The 18,677-nt window shown below is 43.6% G+C and overlaps 1 protein-coding gene across 2 annotated transcripts in view; it reads right to left on the reverse strand.

The window, feature by feature from the left end:
* Positions 1-18,677, reverse strand: part of FRMPD4 (FERM and PDZ domain containing 4) — a gene marked incomplete at its 5' end in the record, with an annotated part of 327,624 nt that overhangs the window by 118,497 nt on the left and 190,450 nt on the right. The gene's annotated exons all lie outside the window — the stretch shown is intronic.

Genomic DNA, 18,677 nt, shown 5'->3' on the forward strand with positions numbered 1-18,677 from the left:
GTACAAGGGACAGAAAGCATTTTCATTCATTGCCATCCTCTGATCAAATTCCAGTTCTCAATACAGCTTTAGCCAAAAAAACCCAATGAACCAAACCAAACAACCCGCCACATGGCTGCATGTCACACACGTGGCGCACTACCTGGCACGAGAAGGAACATCAACACCCACTCTCTTTGCTAGCAAACCACTTTTTGTTGGAACGAAGGAAGACTGTAACACTTCTGCATATAGATGCTAAATTGAGCCGATATTGTCACACTTGATCATTACCCATTAAGCTCTTCCTCTAAATAACTGTTAAAAGACTGCAGTATCTCTGAGCACACATGCTGTTAGGTATCGCTGCTCAAGCACTCTCTGCTAGTATTCCCACTCCCAAGCAAGGGCCAAGTCACACCGTCTTGAACGAAGGATTAGGTGACACAGCCCACCTAACTGAGGGACACTCAGCAGCAATCCCAAGTGACAGTATTTCCCTTCTAGATCTGAAACATTTTGTGAGGTGCCATCTACTGACTCCATACACAAAAAAAGATACACCTAGCAAGAATCTCCCATAATTTCCCACAGGAAACCCCAACTTCTGCACTGATGTTTTACTCCTCACTTGCAGGTATTAAGCTAGATGTTACCGCACAACCTCACTTTCTGCTGTGGGACTTAGAGGCACAGAAGGCAACAAACAGGTCTTTCAGCAAAATTAATCATGTACAAAGAGCAGGAAAAGGAGACAGGGCATGCAAAGATGCTGAAGACCAGCTGAGAGCACATCGTAGACAGGTGAAGATGAATAAGTACATGACACTGAATGCACTATGAAGCTTAGATATGCACACCACAACCACATAAATTAATTGCCTTCTCTCTCTCTGCCTTTTCTCTACCCATGAAACATGCTACAGCTTAGTTTTACTTGCTAGATTTTTTTAAGTTCAAATGCTAGCAAGGAACTTACTATCTCTTGCCTTAGATGGAGATGTAAGAACTTACTTCCCTTAGAGAAACAGAGCGTAATGTAACCTGGCGAAGATCCTTCTGAAGGAACAGAATTGGTCTTCAAGGACAACTCAACAATTCATTGCAAATTGCTAAACTCAACCAAGTTGTACATAGTTAATCTTTCCCAAAAGGGGAATGCATCATTAAAAACAAACTAGCTACTCCCCTCCCCCTTTATTTCAAGGATTAATCACTACTGAGAAAAGATATGGTGCTTCAAAATATAATTTACATGCAAAGCACAGCATTACAATGGAGTGCTAGATATAATCTGATTTACCAATTACATTAAGTACTCCATCTTCCAGGAGTAGAAAAACATTTCTGTTAGCATATTCAAACACTGGTATTTGCCATAAGACAGGGCTTAAGTCTAATATTTGAACATGCTAGAAATCTTAATAAAATTACAGTTACTCACAGCTAATGAAACACAGAAATGTTAGATATGCTACCTTACCCCAGATAAATGCAACTAACCCATTCCTGATCAAAGGAGTGAATTAAAAAACAGGCACCTGAGGAAAGAAAACAAATACTTTCAACACTCATGCAGTTTCATGTAAAGTTGAGCTTAAGCATTGCTGTTTCTCCATATGCTTGACAGAGGGAGAAAGGGTGGTCCCTATCTTTTAGATGAGAGCCATCCTACAATCTAAGAATGACAGCTTAACTACTGCAAACTTCAAACTACACTCCAGAGTATTTGGGATCCTAAACGCTTCAGTAAACTAAATAAAGTAGAAAGTAACCTATTTTATCTAGACTATAAAGGAATACCGGTGCATTTAACACTTTTCACTTTAATTAAATGTGTTTTACAACCTCTGTGCTATAGCTTCTCCATCTGTAAAATGGGTACAGTGACATTTAAATTCCCACATAACGCACATCAAACTTCTATTATCAGATGATTTGTAGGAGCATCAGGATATCAATACTACTCCTCTCTGCATTCAAATTAAAGGCTCATCTTTACATAAGATTATAACAGCAGCAGATTTTAAGGCAAATTTAATTACCCTGAAAGCTTTCTCTGAGCCCTTAAAACATTAAGAATGTCAGAACCTATCATGTATGATGGGCTATAGCTGCTCTGCTTAACTATAGATATGTCTATAGCTGATCTAGTCGTCCAGATTTTCTTGTAATCAGTGGGAGAGAAATTAGCACTTGAGACACTGTATACACCTACATTAGACGTATGCAAATTCAGCGAGGTGGCTCCAGACGTGGGAAAAACAAATTTGTCGTGGTTTAGCCCCAGCCGGCAACTAAGCACCACGCAGCCGCTCGCTCACTCTCCCTCCCACAGTGGGACGGGGGAGAGAATTAGGAAAAACCTCGTGGGTTGAGATAAACATGGTTTAATAGGACAGAAAGAAAGAAGGGAACAATAATGATAATACCAACAAAGGAATGTACAAGAACAAGTGAGGCCCAATACAGAAATTGCTCACCACCCCGTGATCGACAGCCTGTCCCCGAGCAGCGATTTCCGCCCCCCGGCCAACTCCAGTTTATGTACTGGGCGTGACGTCGGATGGTAGGGAATATCTCTTTGGCCAGTCTGGGCCAGCTGTCCCGGCTGTGTCCCCTCCCAGCTCCCCGTGCACCCCCAGCCTGCTTGCTGGCAGGCCAGCACAAGAAGTTGGACTGTCCTTGACTGCTCAGCAACAACCCAAAACATCAGCACATTATCAATAGTTCCTCATCCCAAATCCAAAACACAGTCTCACACTAGCTTCTGTGAAGAAAACCAGCTCTATCCTGGCTGAAACCAGGACAGTATCCACCCCTTATTCCATACCATTTACATCATGCCCAGGTCCTATACTTTTCAATACATTCCAATTATTCATTATTACTCTTCCTGTCTTTTAATATACACACACAGATATCACTTTCTTAGTCCATGGGCCATCACTTTAAAACGTCTATGGAGTTCAGTCAGTCCATGACTCTGGGCTTCATCCATCATAGCAGTCTCTCAGGGCAGGGGAGATGGTATGTGGTGTTGGATTGTCATCTGGCACGGTCCATGTCCATGATCTGCAGGTCGAAGATGTCGATCTCGAGGGATTTGTTGGGCGCAAGCTGCTGAAGCCAGTTCTGGTTTCATCACTGCTGCACGTTCCTTGGTTTCAGTGAGGCTCATTCTTCATCAGTCTGGGTGATTCTTACTATAATACCATTGATATGGTAGATAGCAGCCATAGTAGTAATGTCATACTGAACAATTAACATAATACAATTCAAATCATTGACTGTTTTCACCCAAAATCAAGTCTCCTTGAGGTACACATCGGAATTCCCCATCCTTCCGCATTACCCACCAAGTGCACCCAGGTCCCTGGGCAAAGGCAATCCCACGAATGGGTTTGCCTTTGCCTAAGGCAGGAGTAACCCAGACTGTCTTCCCCAGCATGTTTCTCACATGCACCACAGGGACTTTATCCCCTTCTACAGTACGTAGAAGTTTTGATTGGGCAGGGCCGGCTCTATTAGTAGATCCCCTAGTGTTGACTAACCAGGTGGCTTTGGCTAAATGTTTATCCCAATGTTTGAATGTCCCATCACCCATTGCTCTCAGTGTAGTCTTTAACAGTCCGTTGTATCGTTCAATTTTTCCGGAAGCTGGTGCATGATAGGGGATATGATACACCCACTCAATGCTGTGCTCTTTGGCCCAGGTGTCTATGAGGTTGTTTCGGAAATGAGTCCCGTTGTCCGACTCAATTCTTTCGGGGGTGCCATGTCACCATAAGACTTGCTTTTCAAGGCCCAGGATAGTGTTCCGGGTGGTGGCATGGGGCACAGGGTATGTTTCCAGCCATCCGGTGGTTGCTTCTGCCATGGTAAGCACATAGCGTTTGCCTTGGCGAGTTTGTGGAAGTGTGATATAGTCAATCTGCCAGGCCTCCCCATATTTATATTTCAACCATCGTCCTTCATACCAGAGGGGCTTTAACCGCTTGGCTTGTTTGATCGCAGCACACGTTTCACATTCATGGCTAACCTGTGCAATAGCATCCATGGTCAGGTCCACCCCTCGATCCCGAGCCCATCTATATGTTGCATCTCTTCCCTGATGGCCTGAGGTGTCATGGGCCCACCGAGCTATAAATAATTCACCCTTATGTTGCCAGTCCAGATCCACCTGAGCCACTTCAATCTTAGCAGCCTGATCCACCTGATGGTTGTTTTGATGTTCTTCGGTGGCCCGACTCTTGGGTACGTGAGCATCTACGTGACGTACTTTTAAGACGAGATTCTCTAGTCGGGCAGCAATATCTTGCCACAATTCAGCAGCCCAGATGGGCTTGCCTCTGCGTTGCCAGTTGCTCTGCTTCCATTGCTGTAGCCACCCCCATAGAGCATTTGCTACCATCCATGAGTCAGTATAAAGATAGAGTACTGGCCATTTTTCTCGTTCAGCAATATCTAAAGCCAGCTGGATGGCTTTCACCTCTGCAAACTGACTTGATTCACCTTGTCCTTCAGCCACTTCTGCAACTCGTCGTATAGGGCTCCATACAGCAGCTTTCCACCTTCGATGTTTGCCTACAATACGACAGGACCCACCAGTAAACAGGGCATATTGCCTTTCGTTCTCTGGCAGTTCATTATATAGTGGAGCCTCTTCAGCACGCGCCACCTCCTCTTCCGGTGATATTCCAAAATCTTTGCCTTCTGGCCAGTCCATGATCACTTCCAAGATTCCCGGGCAATTAAGATTTCCTATTCGAGCCCACTGTGTAATAAGCGCGACCCACTTACTCCATGTAGCATCAGTCGCATGATGTGTAGAGGGGACCCTCCCTTTGAACATCCAGCCCAGCACCGGCAGTCGGGGTGCCAGGAGGAGCTGTGCTTCAGTACCAACCACTTCTGAGGCAGCTTGAACTCCTTCATATGCCGCCAATATCTCCTTTTCAGTTGGAGTATAGCGGGACTCAGATCCCCTATATCCTCGACTCCAAAACCCTAGAGGTCGACCTCGAGTCTCTCCTGGTGCCTTCTGCCAGAGACTCCAGGTAGGACCATTCTCCCCGGCTGCCATGTAGAGCACATTTTTAACATCTTGTCCTGCCCGGACTGGCCCGAGGGCTACGGCATGAACTATCTCCTGTTTGATTTGTTCAAAGGCTTGTCGTTGCTCAGGGCCCCATTTAAAATCGTTCTTCTTCCGGGTCACTTGATGAAGAGGGCTTACAATCAGACTGTAATTTGGAATATGCATTCTCCAGAAACCCACAACGCCCAGAAATGCTTGTGTTTCTTTTTTGCTAGTTGGTGGAGACATAGCTGTTATTTTGTTGATCACATCCGTTGGGATCTGACGATTTCCATCTTGCCATTTTATTCCTAAAAACTGGATCTCTTGTGCAGGTCCCTTGACTTTACTTTGTTTTATAGCAAAACCAGCTTTCAGAAGGACTTGAATTATTTTCTTCCCTTTCTCGAAAACTTCTTCTGCTGTGTTGCCCCATACGATGATGTCATCAATGTATTGCAGATGCTCTGGAGCTTCACCCTGTTCCAGTGCAGTTTCTATCAGCCCATGGCAAATGGTAGGGCTGTGTTTCCACCCCTGGGGAAGTCGATTCCAGGTGTATTGGACACCCCACCAAGTGAAAGCAAACTGTGGCCTGCACTCTGCCGCCAAAGGGATCGAGAAAAACGCGTTAGCAATATCAATGGTGGCGTACCACTTGGCTGCCTTTGACTCCAGTTCATACTGAAGTTCTAGCATGTCCGGCACGGCAGCGCTCAATGGCGGCGTGACTTCATTCAGGCCACGATAGTCTACTGTCAGTCTCCACTCTCCATTAGACTTTCGCACTGGCCATATGGGGCTGTTAAAGGGTGAGCGAGTCTTGCTGATCACTCCTTGGCTCTCCAGCCGACGAATCAGCTCATGGATGGGGATCAGGGAGTCTCTGTTGGTGCGATATTGCCGCCGGTGCACTGTTGTGGTAGCCATCGGCACCTGTTGTTCTTTGACCCTGAGCAACCCCACCACAGAAGGGTCCTCTGAGAGACCAGGCAAGGTAGACAGCTGTTTAATTTCTTCCGTCTCCAAGGCAGCTATACCAAAAGCCCACCGGTACCCTTTTGGGTCCTTGAAATACCCTCTCGTGAGGTAGTCCATGCCCAGGATGCACGGAGCCTCTGGGCCAGTCACAATGGGGTGCTTCTGCCACTCATTCCCAGTTAGGCTCACTTCGGCCTCCAGCACAGTCAGCTGTTGGGATCCCCCTGTCACTCCGGAAATACAGATGGGCTCTGCCCCTATATGGCTTGATGGCATCAGGGTACATTGTGCACCGGTGTCCACTAAAGCCTTATATTCCTGTGGGTCTGATGTGCCAGGCCATCTAATCCACACAGTCCAATAAACTCGGTTGTCCCTCTCCTCCGCCTGGCTGGAGGCAGGGCCCCTCTAGTCCTGCTCATAGTACTCGTTACCCACTTCTTGTAAATAGGAATCAGAAGTCCCTTCAAGAGGATCAGAGGTGAGATCAGCTCTTCTATTCTTTCTGGGAAGCTGCCCACTGGAAAGTGGAGCGACGATTTTCCTTCAGGAACCTGAACCCCCTTTTGTAATTGTTTTTCCTTGCAGCTCGCGTACTCGTGCCTCTAGGGTCGAGGTAGGTTTTCCATCCCACCTCCTCATGTCCTCTCTGTAGTCACGCAATTGAAACCACAGGGTGGCTCGTGGTGTGTATCCTCTGTATCTTCTCTCTTGAACAGAAGAGCGCTTACTCCTAATGGCTGAGACACTGGTCCGTATGGGTGGAGGGTAGGGCATATCCTCTTTGAATTGCCAGAACTCCCGGGACAGTTTCTCTATAGCAGAGACGCAGGCCCGTAGGGAGGAAGAGAGACTTTCTTTGTATTGCCGGAGTTGGCCAGCCAATTCATCCACCGTTGGTCTCTCTCCGTCCTTCCAGGCCATTACCGCTAATGAGTTGGCATATGATGATGGTGCACTCCGTACAAACTTCCGCCACATAGGTTGCGTGCAATTAACTTCATCTGGATCTTTGGATGATTGTCCATTGTCCAAGTCACCATAAATCACTTCCAGCACCGCTAGCTCCCTCAAGTACTGGATACCTTTCTCCATGGTGGTCCACTTGCCTGGGTGACATAGAACATCTTCCTTGAAGGGATACCTTTCCTTCACACCCGACAGGAGTCGTCTCCAGAGGCTGAGGACTTGTGCACCTTTTCCAATTGCTTTGTCAATGCCCCCTTCCCTAGAAAGGGATCCCAGCTGCTTGGCTTCCCTACCCTCTAATTCCAGGCTACTGGCCCCATTATCCCAGCATCGGAGCAGCCAGGTGACAATGTGCTCACCTGGACGACGGCTGAAATCCTTTCGCATATCTCGCAATTCACTCAGAGATAGAGATCGGGTAGTTACCGTCTCTTTTATGAGTTCTTCCTCTTCCTCCTCTTCAAGTGATGACTCGCTCTCTTCCCTCTTCCGTGCTTGTGATGGCCCTGCTTCAGAGCACTCTGCTTCCTCACTCTCTTCCTCTGGCTCCTTCTTAGAAATATCTTCCTCTTCCCTTACTAAACGAGCTGACTTCCGCTTCCAAGATTTCTTCTTTTGTACAGGGGCAACTGATACCGGGATGGGCTGGTTCTCTGGTTCAGCTGCAACAGTCTGAGTAGCTACAGTGCCCGCCGTGGGGGTTGGAGTAGTCACAGTGCCCGTCGCAGGGGTTGGAGTAGCCACAGTGCCTGCCACATTGCCATCAGACCCAGAGAGCCCCTCTCCCCTTTGCACAGTGTTAAACGGAGCTCGGTAGCATGGGCCAGGCCCCAGCACATGGCAATGATTTGTGTCTCCTTGGAGCTGCCAGGCTGACAGCATACTTCTTCCAAATATTCTGCTAGTTTATCAGGATTCTGCACTTGTTCGGGAGTGAAGCTCCAAAACACCGGAGGTGCCCACTGCCCCAGGCATTTGCCCATGCTGTTCCACACGCCCTGCCATTCATAACTATCCAGCCTTGGGGCAGATCTCCGGGTGATATTCTTAAATTGCTTGCCAACCTTAGACAAAACCGAAACAATGTTCCCCAGAAGTAGCAATAGAGGTATTTTAACTACCCAAGGGTGTTCAAAATACTGAAAAATTATTGTGATGAAGGAGGAAATGTTATGATAGAGGGTAGCAAAGGTACCGTTCTGCATTTCCTCCATAAAAAACCTTTCAGAGGCAGAAGTATAATTGCTAATCGTCTCCACAAGACTGTAGCCAAAATACAGTAACGGCTTTAGTACAGAGCTCAGATGATACCACATTAAGCTCAAGGTCAGTGCTCTAAAAACAAAACTCACAGGTGAGACATTACTAATCATTGCAGGGTACAGCAGCCCGCAGAAACCAACACCGATCCTTAACATGTACAGCAAAGACGAGAGCATGATGCAAATCAAATAAACTGATATTGTGACCTGCAACCGTTATTATCTCAAGCCTCGAGCGCCACGTTGGGCGCCAAAAAGGACTGTCGTGGTTTAGCCCCAGCCGGCAACTAAGCACCACGCAGCCGCTCACTCACTCTCCCTCCCACAGTGGGACGGGGGAGAGAATTAGGAAAAACCTCGTGGGTTGAGATAAACATGGTTTAATAGGACAGAAAGAAAGAAGGGAACAATAATGATAATACCAACAAAGGAATGTACAAGAACAAGTGAGGCCCAATACAGAAATTGCTCACCACCCCGTGATCGACAGCCTGTCCCCGAGCAGCGATTTCCGCCCCCCGGCCAACTCCAGTTTATGTACTGGGCATGACGTCGGATGGTAGGGAATATCTCTTTGGCCAGTCTGGGTCAGCTGTCCCGGCTGTGTCCCCTCCCAGCTCCCCGTGCACCCCCAGCCTGCTCGCTGGCAGGCCAGCACAAGAAGCTGGACTGTCCTTGACGGCTCAGCAACAACCCAAAACATCAGCACATTATCAATAGTTCCTCATCCCAAATCCAAAACACAGTCTCACACTAGCTTCTGTGAAGAAAACCAGCTCTATCCTGGCTGAAACCAGGACAACTCACAAAATGCTTCCTATACTTGTTGTACAATTCAATAACAAACACTCAAGTCATATCAACAAAACAAGGTTTTTATACTCAAAGGTGATTAGCGCTGGTGATTCCCAGCAGCTTGTACAGTCTGAAAAAAATGAGACAATAAACTGAATTATTTCTTTTTATACACCTCCATCTACCCTCTGAATATTATTCTGCTTGTCTGCAAGGATTCAATGGCCACTACAAAGGGCAAAAGATGGCAAAGACAAGATAAATACCAGAAGAAATATCAAAGTCTCTGGAGGAAACCATAAGCAGACTTCACCCTGGGGAAGGACAAAGCCGTCTTGGCAGGCTTGAAGTCAAGAGGATGCCTCAGAGGTGAGGAAGATCATCAGACCATGGGACATCCCAGTCCAGATCCTACCTCCCCGCAGGTCATCTTGGATAAATCCTCAGCTCTTTGATCATCATTTGCCATGTCCTTCCCTCACAGGCAAAGGAGGAGGAGCACACCAAGACTGCCTAGGTTTCTGGAAGACCTATACACTTCCAAAGATCAGAAAGATAAAGAAAACATGCCTCCTACCTCAGCAAGCCCGCCTGCGGAGGAAGTGCTGGCACCGCTGTAACTCCCTGCTTGCTCATGGCACTTACACCTGCTGCAGGAGTGCATGTCACTGCACAGCTCTTAGGCGGCAAACTTCATCGTGAAAGCCTAGGCCAGCATCATGCCAGCAGAGCTCTGAAAACAAGGCGGTGTTAGCTACTATGTCCCATCAACCTGATATTCTTGCCGGAGAAGTAGAAAACCCAATTCCTCTAAATTGCTTCACATTGAATAATCAGTTCATTAAATGACTGAAGCGGTGTGTAAGGAGCCAATGTGCCCTATGGAGGAACCTTCTGACTGAGAATGTAATAGTTGCACCACAGTGAACATCATCAGGTCAGCCTTTTGTCTGCCCTGTGCTTGAGGCATGACTGAAGCATGAGTTCATATGTAAAGTCTCCTGTACTCAACATCAGCAGTACATGACTGTCGTGGTTTAGCCCCAGCCGGCAACTAGGCACCACGCAGCTGCTTGCTCACTCCCCCTCCCACAGTGGGACAGGGGATAGAATTAGGAAAAAAAACCTCATGGGTTGAGATAAACACGGTTTAATAGGACAGAAAGAAAGAAGGAAACAACAATAATACCAACAAAGGAATGTACAAGAACAAGTGATACCCAATACAGCAATTGCTCACCACCCCGTGATCGACAGCCCGTCCCCGAGCAGCGATTTCCGCCCCCCGGCCAACTCCAGTTTATGTACTGGGCATGACGTTGTATGGTAGGGAATATCTCTTTGGCCAGTCTGGGTCAGCTGTCCTGGCTGTGTCCTCCCTCCTTACATGATGTGCAGAACACACTCGGCATAAACCATGGTATAAAAAAGAAGTGAAAGTCTGTAAGAGTATCCACCTCTTTTTCAAAGATCAAAACTAGAACAGTTTGAATTTTAAAAGCATATTATTAGAACCAAACGTCCAGAGCAGTTTAGATAGTGTTAATGCTGAAAGCAGAAAGCAAGACTGTTTTTTAAAACACTGAAAAATCACATCTTTCTATTTTCTGGAAAATTCCATTAAAAAAATAAAATAGCATCTACAGATTAAAAAAATAAGCATCTAATATTGCCCAAAACTTATTTTTTAACCAGCAGCTGGAGATTCCTCTCAATAGGACTTGCTATAGAAAACTTGATAGACTCTTTAAACGGATCACCTCTATAGCCCAAGCCTTTAAATTTTGTTATAAATGTAGTGCTTCCCTGAACAGCTGGAAATGAAGCTCTTGGGCTGCAATTTTAAACCAGCATAAACTGGCACTGACACAAAAGCAGCATTCCCATCCTCCCAGCATCAGGCAGTCCTATTTCACATCACAGTTGCTCTTGTGCCATTGCAAGTAAACTGGATCACCTTAAAACTAGCAGAGTTTATCATCTCTGCCTACTCCATGGCCTCACAGATGGCCACATGGCAGGAAAAATGAAGGGCAAGACAAAAACTGCCTGCTTCAGAATAGTCCTCAGGCAAAGATGAGGCAGAAAGCGCTTGACTAAAATGGTATGCCCCAACTTTATTTAGAATATTTAGTGCCTACTGGGGCATAACAATATATAGGATTAGGGTGCCTACGCACCCCAAAGGTAGACATCATGTTTACATGTACCCTTGTCCATGGGCAGGGGATACAAAAATCCTTGTTTCCTTAGGAATGAAGTTGGACAAAGAGTTAAGAGGTCTGCTTTGCCACTGGAGTAGTCTTCACTCCCTTGCCCAAGAATCCCAACTTGCACTCTGCTGACAGATTCAAAACAGCATTAAAAGGTAGTAGCAACCTTGAAATCCTCCATTTTTCTTTTTTTTAAATAATGATTTGAAGAAGGTAGAAACCTGGTTAGCCTTGGTCATAGTGATCTTCATTCCCACTTCCTGCAACCTCAGGGAAATGGCTATCCTTGCAAAACGATCATCCTCATAGGCCTGGACTGATGAGTCCTTACAGGGACAGGTTGCCTCTTTGGTAGAAATCCAGAAGAAGGTATCTCAAGAAGGAGTTACAAGATCATCTCTGGAGTTTAGGGTCTCAGTGAAGAGTTAGGAGATTCAGCTCTATGCTAAAGTAGATGTTTGAATTTGCAAACTTTCTACCTGTATTCACTAGCTCTCCACTGATTCTAACTTGGAGCTTCGACATCTCACTCTGTGTTGACACCAAAATTTTAATTTCAAGCATATGAATCTGCAGATGAATTCTACATGACCCTCAGAAGAACCCTTTGCAACAAATGGTAAGCCCTTATCTTTGAATTCCTGTATAACATAATAAAATTGGCAATTTTTAATCACCTTATTATTTATTCCTCATTCTATACCCCCTTCCAAACATCTAAAAGCAGCACGAAACCAAGTGCAAACACCTTCTAAGCACCTGGTACCATTAGTTTTAAGTAAGAAATTCTACACTACATTTGTCAAGTGAGCTTTTTCAATCTCAAAAGCTTTAGAATTTTGGGGTAGATATCACCAGCAATTTGTCACCATTTGCTTCAGTGATCTGACCTCTAAGATCAGCTACTAACTTTTCAAGTTGGAGCATAACTTCAAAAAAGTCCCCAGTAAAGAAGCTCCCCTTGGAAGCCCCTCTCCAACACATGGCTGCAAAAAATACATATCTATCTTTATCCCGTGGCCTTATTTTCTCCAAATGTTGCTTTAATTAATGAGTATTAATTAATGTGTTAGCTCACACATCTATGAAAGGCTGAAATTATCCACAGAGTTTCTGACAGAAATCTTCATAATTGTGTAAAATAGCTGTACGTAGAGCCATGTATAATTTCCCTAAATACAAATAATTGGAAATATTAATATTCTATGCATGTTTCCTCTTTATTTATTAGTAACTTTTTGAGCATTTACCTTGGATTTTCTCTCCTGGATTAAAATAGTAGAAGGATTATATTCTAATCTTCTTTTAAAACAATCCCTTGAATAACACACCTGCAACTGCCGTGCATGACTAAAGTTACAGAACTTGTACGATGAAGATTCACAGTACAGTGCCATGTTTACCAGTTGGATATTTAATATTTTGGAATCATATCATTTAACATCTTGGTTATTCTCATAGTATTTCCTTACTTACAGCACTTCTTTATTCCTGAGAGCACTACCTACAGAGGGTCAGTGACTCATGGAAGGCTGACCTTCCAGCACATCTCAACATTGCTAATGGACTAATAGCGTTGATACACTGGCTTCCTTTATGTTATCATACTGAGAAAAACTTCCGCATTTTGAGTCCTGGCAATTTCACCCCTCTAACTGTACAAAAGGTAGTTCTCTGCCTCCCACATGCCAATACCAAAGTCCGTCCCCTTCCAACCATCATAAACCATAAACCAACTGAACAAAAGCCACGTTACACTCCCAAAAGTTAATTACGAGGGGAGCAGGGCTCCACAGTACCCCTTGGGAGGTCAGTCTAGCCACAACGATCCCTAAGAGGTACCGAGAGGAACACCAGAGGCATAACATTTTGTATTACTAGTTTTTAAAAGTAAGAACACCAGACCTGAAGCATCTGCAGGGCATGTCTACCTGGGAGTAAGAGACATGCTTGCGACACAAGCGGAGTTCAATAACAGTCTCTCTATATTTAATCTTCCACTGCCTCAGGAATAGAAGCCTGCTTTCTCGATCCAGTTCTCACCCACTTCTGTCCCAGAAGACTACTACACGTAGCTTACCTCCATCCTACCATTTTTACTTGAAAAAAAAAAGAGAAAATGAAAGTTTTAAAGACTTTGTAGCTATACTATCAAGATCAATGATCATGCCCTGCTACTGAAACTCTGCTGAGGGGCACCATACAATAGGACAGACGTGAGGGACAATAATGTGTGGATCCAAGATCAAGGACACTGAAAGGCTTGCTGTCTCTGCACAGACGAGTCCTATAAACCCCCACAGAAGTAGTCCTATCAGAAGCATGAGAGAAGAAAACGAACTGCCCCAGATGCACTCCGCTGTACTAAAACAAAAAATCATACTGGACTTCCTATTGCTAAATCATGTAAGTACAAGAGGGAACCCTAATGACTTCAGATACCCACAGAGTCAGACACCCTTCATATTCTACAACACACATGCTTTCAAGTCTTTTGCTGGAGGTGAAGGCAAGGGGGTTTTAGTCCTCATATAAGCATGTACTATTTTTGAACTCCTAGAAACTGTTTCAGTTAAAAGAAACCTGAGGAATATCACCTGACAAGTGAGCTTGGAGTTTCAAGTTTGTAATTAAGAAAACATTAGAGGTAGAATCATTGTCCAAGATTGTTTTTCTTATTTAACCATAAGAACGAAGTGCTAGAAAAGTATTTTTGCCCTGTGACACCTGTCCATCTTGATAATCTTGCAACACACAGCCATGCTCCAGGCAAAGGTAGAATAATGTTGCAGTAACTTTCAGGCTTGTCCTGAATCTTCTCCCGGGATCATGCACCATCAGATAAACACAAATGCTATGCAGAAAATAAAGACACCCACCCCTCACCGTCCACCGGCCCCTTTCAATCTGGTCTTAATTAGTACTTTCTCTTAGTTTTTTACTATTTTTCTAATAAGAACTATGACTAAAGCCAGGCTGCCTTGCGCCACTTGTTCAGAAACTGTCTCCAGCTCCAAGTGTCACTTCCTTAGCAAGAGGACCTATGCAGTAACTACTACCCAAACTCCGGATGGAGCAGATAACTCCATACTGTTTCCTCCCCGCCACCTTCCACTGCAGACAATTATTCACAATTTCACAAATTAACACTCATTCTTACTCCACGGCAACAATGATACTAACGGCTCCGCTCAACCTTTAAACCCTTTGGTGGAGCAGAAAAAAACAAACCCAAGTATGACTCAAAACTTCATACTGAACTCCTCTAAGCCAGTTTACAGTACAGTAGAGGAGATACATTTCTAGAAAATCCTGTCAGCCTATTTTTGTCACAGAATACATTAGCTTCCATCTCCTCAGTGCCAAAACCCATGATTTCTAACTGGCAGCCTATGCCTGGGATGAGAACAGGAGACACTCAGATGAATTCCTCCTGCACCAGTCATTGCTGCTGCTGCCGATCACGGGATAACGAGGGCCCACAGCCGTGTAGGTGATCAGAAAGGTAAGGGATCCCGTTCACCAGGGATCTCCCGGCTGCCACAGGAAAGACTGCTACTGCTCTCCTGCAAGATAAGCAGGGAAATACAGCGGCAGCTGCCCATCGCTTGATGGGGGAAAAAGGAGCAATTCCACGTGACCAGAAAATTCTCCTCATGGCTTCCCACCACTTCAGCATCAATTCCAGACTCCTGTCTGTATCACGGGCAGGGCAGAATGATGCAGAACAAAACTGCTGGCTGTTCAAAACGTACACAACTGGCTATATGAGGAATGGCTCTTAATCTGAAACTACAACAACATAATGTTACTTCCTCACAAGCTTTGCGCTAACGGTCTACAGGCAGACCATTTTTCACCATCTATCTTCCACAATCGCTCCTCTGTTTTCCTCCCTGTGCTCCACTTCATGCAGCCAAAGATGCAAGAACCCAAGCAGTGCCATGAAGAAGCACCTACCACATGTTTTTGCCTTCAGCTAGGTAGACATCTCCTCAGCGTTGAGTAGTGGCTCCCCAAAGAGCCACTAATGTCCTGTATGGTCCCAGAACTAAAAATCTGATGATAAAAGATAACAACATACAGACAGCACATTGGGACAAGGGATGAAACAAGCCATGCTAGGCAACACCGCTTTGTTCCAGGCCCTAATAACCTCCACATTCCCTGGAAAAAGTACAAGGTGAAGGTCTTGTCATTCCTTGAGGCACCCTGCCTGTTCTGGGAGGCTTCTTTTCTCGTCTCCGCTTCCACAATAAGTTTTAAACTCTTGACCATTAGTATACTATAGTTGTTGTTTGCACTGTCCTGTTCAGCAGCAGCTGAGCTTTTCCTTTATGCAAGAAATGTTCTTGCATTCTGATTATCTGCAGCCACTGCTGTCCAGTAAATGCACTTTCATGTCTGTTGCTTGTTTCATTCTGGGTTTTTTTTCTTTGATTTTGTGGTGTTTTTTTTAATATCTGATACAGGTCACATCTTCCATTCCCCTGTCTTTCTCTCCCTCTATGTTACACTTCCATTATTATTAAAGATGTGCCCCCATTACATCGAAAACAAAAATCTCCATTATGTTGCCTTTTAGACTGCCATTACTTTTCATTTAAAGCACGCTGACCCCATTGAGATCCAAAGTCCTGAAGGAATTACTTTCCCCTTCAGAATCTTGTATTGTAAAAGCCAGAAAGTACCCAAAGCAGCAAATAATGGTTGGGACTTGGATGCCTGTAAAAGGCTTTTTGACTTTCTGTTGTATAGTTTGCTTTAGCTTCATGCTGATGTGTGCTAGAAAGTAGAAAGTCTCTAAAAACATGACGTGTTCAAGATGTTTCTTTCTGTTTTAATGGGGCTTTTGACCTTAGGCTTTCTTGGGTTTACTCAATATTTCAGGAAAAAAAAACACAAATGAAAAAAGTCTATGAAGCATATTTGGCTCTTTCTCATTTAGGGAATGGATTATTGGTATTTCCTTCTGAATATTCTAGAAAAAAACAGGGTTTTTTTCTCTCAAGCTAGTACATGTTGTAAAACCTTACCATATCATAGCTAGCATCCCCCTACAGCAGGCACCAAACTATTTTTTCACACAATGCAATTTCAGCATTTATCTCTGACAAAATAGCAACTATTATCAGACACTAAATTTTACTCTACGTGAGATTTTTATGGCGTTTTTTTTTTCTTTAAAGTGTCGTTACCTCTATTCTCACTGAATGTTTGTCCTCTTACCAGTTTTCCAGTAAAGTGCAGCCATGATTCACGGTTAAGTTTCAGTGAATAGGACAGTTTTGCCATTTCTGCCTTATGGAAAAAAAAGTTCCCTAATCCGTGCAATAGAGATGCTCTCTAGCTCACTGCATGCATTGTTACTAATAATGAGAGCTTATGGTAGTATAGAGCAGAACACTGCAAATGCAAGGCTATGAAGTTTAATCATATTTTAGATAAGTAACAATACATCGTATACTTTCTTACTACCTGTTACATAGATGTTCATTTTATGCCATGAAAATTTGAGGTCTATGTGTTCATTAAAATTTGACTGTGCACACTGCATTTGGAAAAGCAAAAGGGAATGTCATTTTTATACATATCAAATTTTTTATTTTTTCAGTATTCCGATACGCATACAAGCTTCCTGCCTGTAAGCTGAAAAATTTTGAATAAACATATTTTAAAAAAGCAGCTCAGAAAATTCTCAAGCACTTCTTGGGAGGTGAATTCTATGGGAGCTCCTATTTCTATAAAGATGTCACCCACATTTCAGGCCTGTGGTCACTTGAAAATTCTTCACGGCATGCTCTTGTTATAAGGTGCCATTTTAGCCTGTAGGAGAGTGAAGTCGCATCAGAAGGGTGCATTGAATGTGGACCAAATTGCCACAAAGGAAAAAAAAAATTCTTTTCTAATGTTGAATCAAAGTCTAAATTCCCACTGCTTCATTTTGGTACCAACTCTTACTAGGTCTCAAGATGAAGTCCATGAACAAAACAGTAGAACAAAAAATCTGATGGACTCTTAATTAAGAAGACAGTACTGCAGAGAAGAGGGAAAACATCCTCATACATTTACTAGTTCTTCAGATTTCAACCATAAAGAATTCTTCCCTTCTCCCTTTCAATTTCTTGGGAAATAAAAAGAACTGGTGGAAAAATTAAATAATGGCAGCCTATCTTAAACTAATTTTGTAAATTAAAATAAATTAATACTATCCTCTTTTTTTGGGGGGAGGCAGGGGAACCCCCACTATTTAAATTATTTTCCCTATCCAGAAATTAGTAAATAATAAGAAGCATCACTGTTCAGTGACTCCAGGATCAGCTCAAAAGCCCAAGAGTCTTTTCCTTAAAAGACACATTTGATGACCTTGAAATAAGATGTAGCCACTGATTACTATCTTAGTTTGTTTTCCATAAACCCTTAAAATCATTATTTAGAAAAATTACATAAATCTTTTCACAAGAGGACAGTAAGGTATAAATCAACCAATACAGGAGTTAATCTTTAACAAGACCACTCATCAGAAATCTCAATACCAAAATAAAATCAGTCTGCTAGATTTAAGTTTATTTCCAACACTATATATAAGCACATAATTGTGGTTTAAGGTATTTTGTTCTGCTTTCTAGATGAAAAAAGTCTCAATATTCCACTTGGCTTTAAACCAAAATTCGCAAAACTGGGAACATAGGAACAATAATTCATCCCCCTATTAAAAGACTAACTGTACCATGTACTTTTCTGTAATTCACTCCCAGAGAAAAGTTACAAAAAACTTCAGAAAAGAACCACATAAAACCAGTGCTGAGCAATTAGTTTACATTCTTAAAATATCTACAGAGGAGCCTGTGTTTCTACTGCTACCATGCTAGAAGGTGGGGGGTTTTTCTTTCTTTTCTTTTCTTTTGAGCTCCTTTGTACTTTTCCATTATGGAAGTTATGGTTTATATGGTAACCTACTGAGAAATAATGTAAGTAAAGGGCATTTTGTGTAATAGTTAGAAGTTTTCACCAGTGATAAGAAGCCTTCATCCAGATATGAGGTTATTTAAGGCATTCTGAACATAAACCCATTTACGAAACCAAGAAAACTTGAAGCAGTTGCATTCTCAGGAAACCACCAACACTTTGCACGTTCTGCTACAGAGTTACGTTGCAAACCAAGGCACGTGTAAAACCTTAACAAATGAGAAAGAACAATTTTTTTTTTTTTTTTTTACACTTGCTTCCTTAGCCTTAATGACTCCACAAAGTGTGAGCCAAAATGTCATGTCTGAACGTCTGAATGGAAGCTCTGCAGATGTAGTTCAAAACTGGAGAGAAGTGATCTCAGAGCACTACACCCTTCGACACATGCCAGGCCATACCACAGTGGAGCTTAGAACCAGGTGGGTAAAA

Source organism: Phaethon aethereus (genome assembly GCF_964289735.1).
Source record: "Phaethon aethereus genome assembly, chromosome: 1".
Classification (NCBI taxonomy): Eukaryota; Metazoa; Chordata; class Aves; order Phaethontiformes; family Phaethontidae; genus Phaethon; species Phaethon aethereus.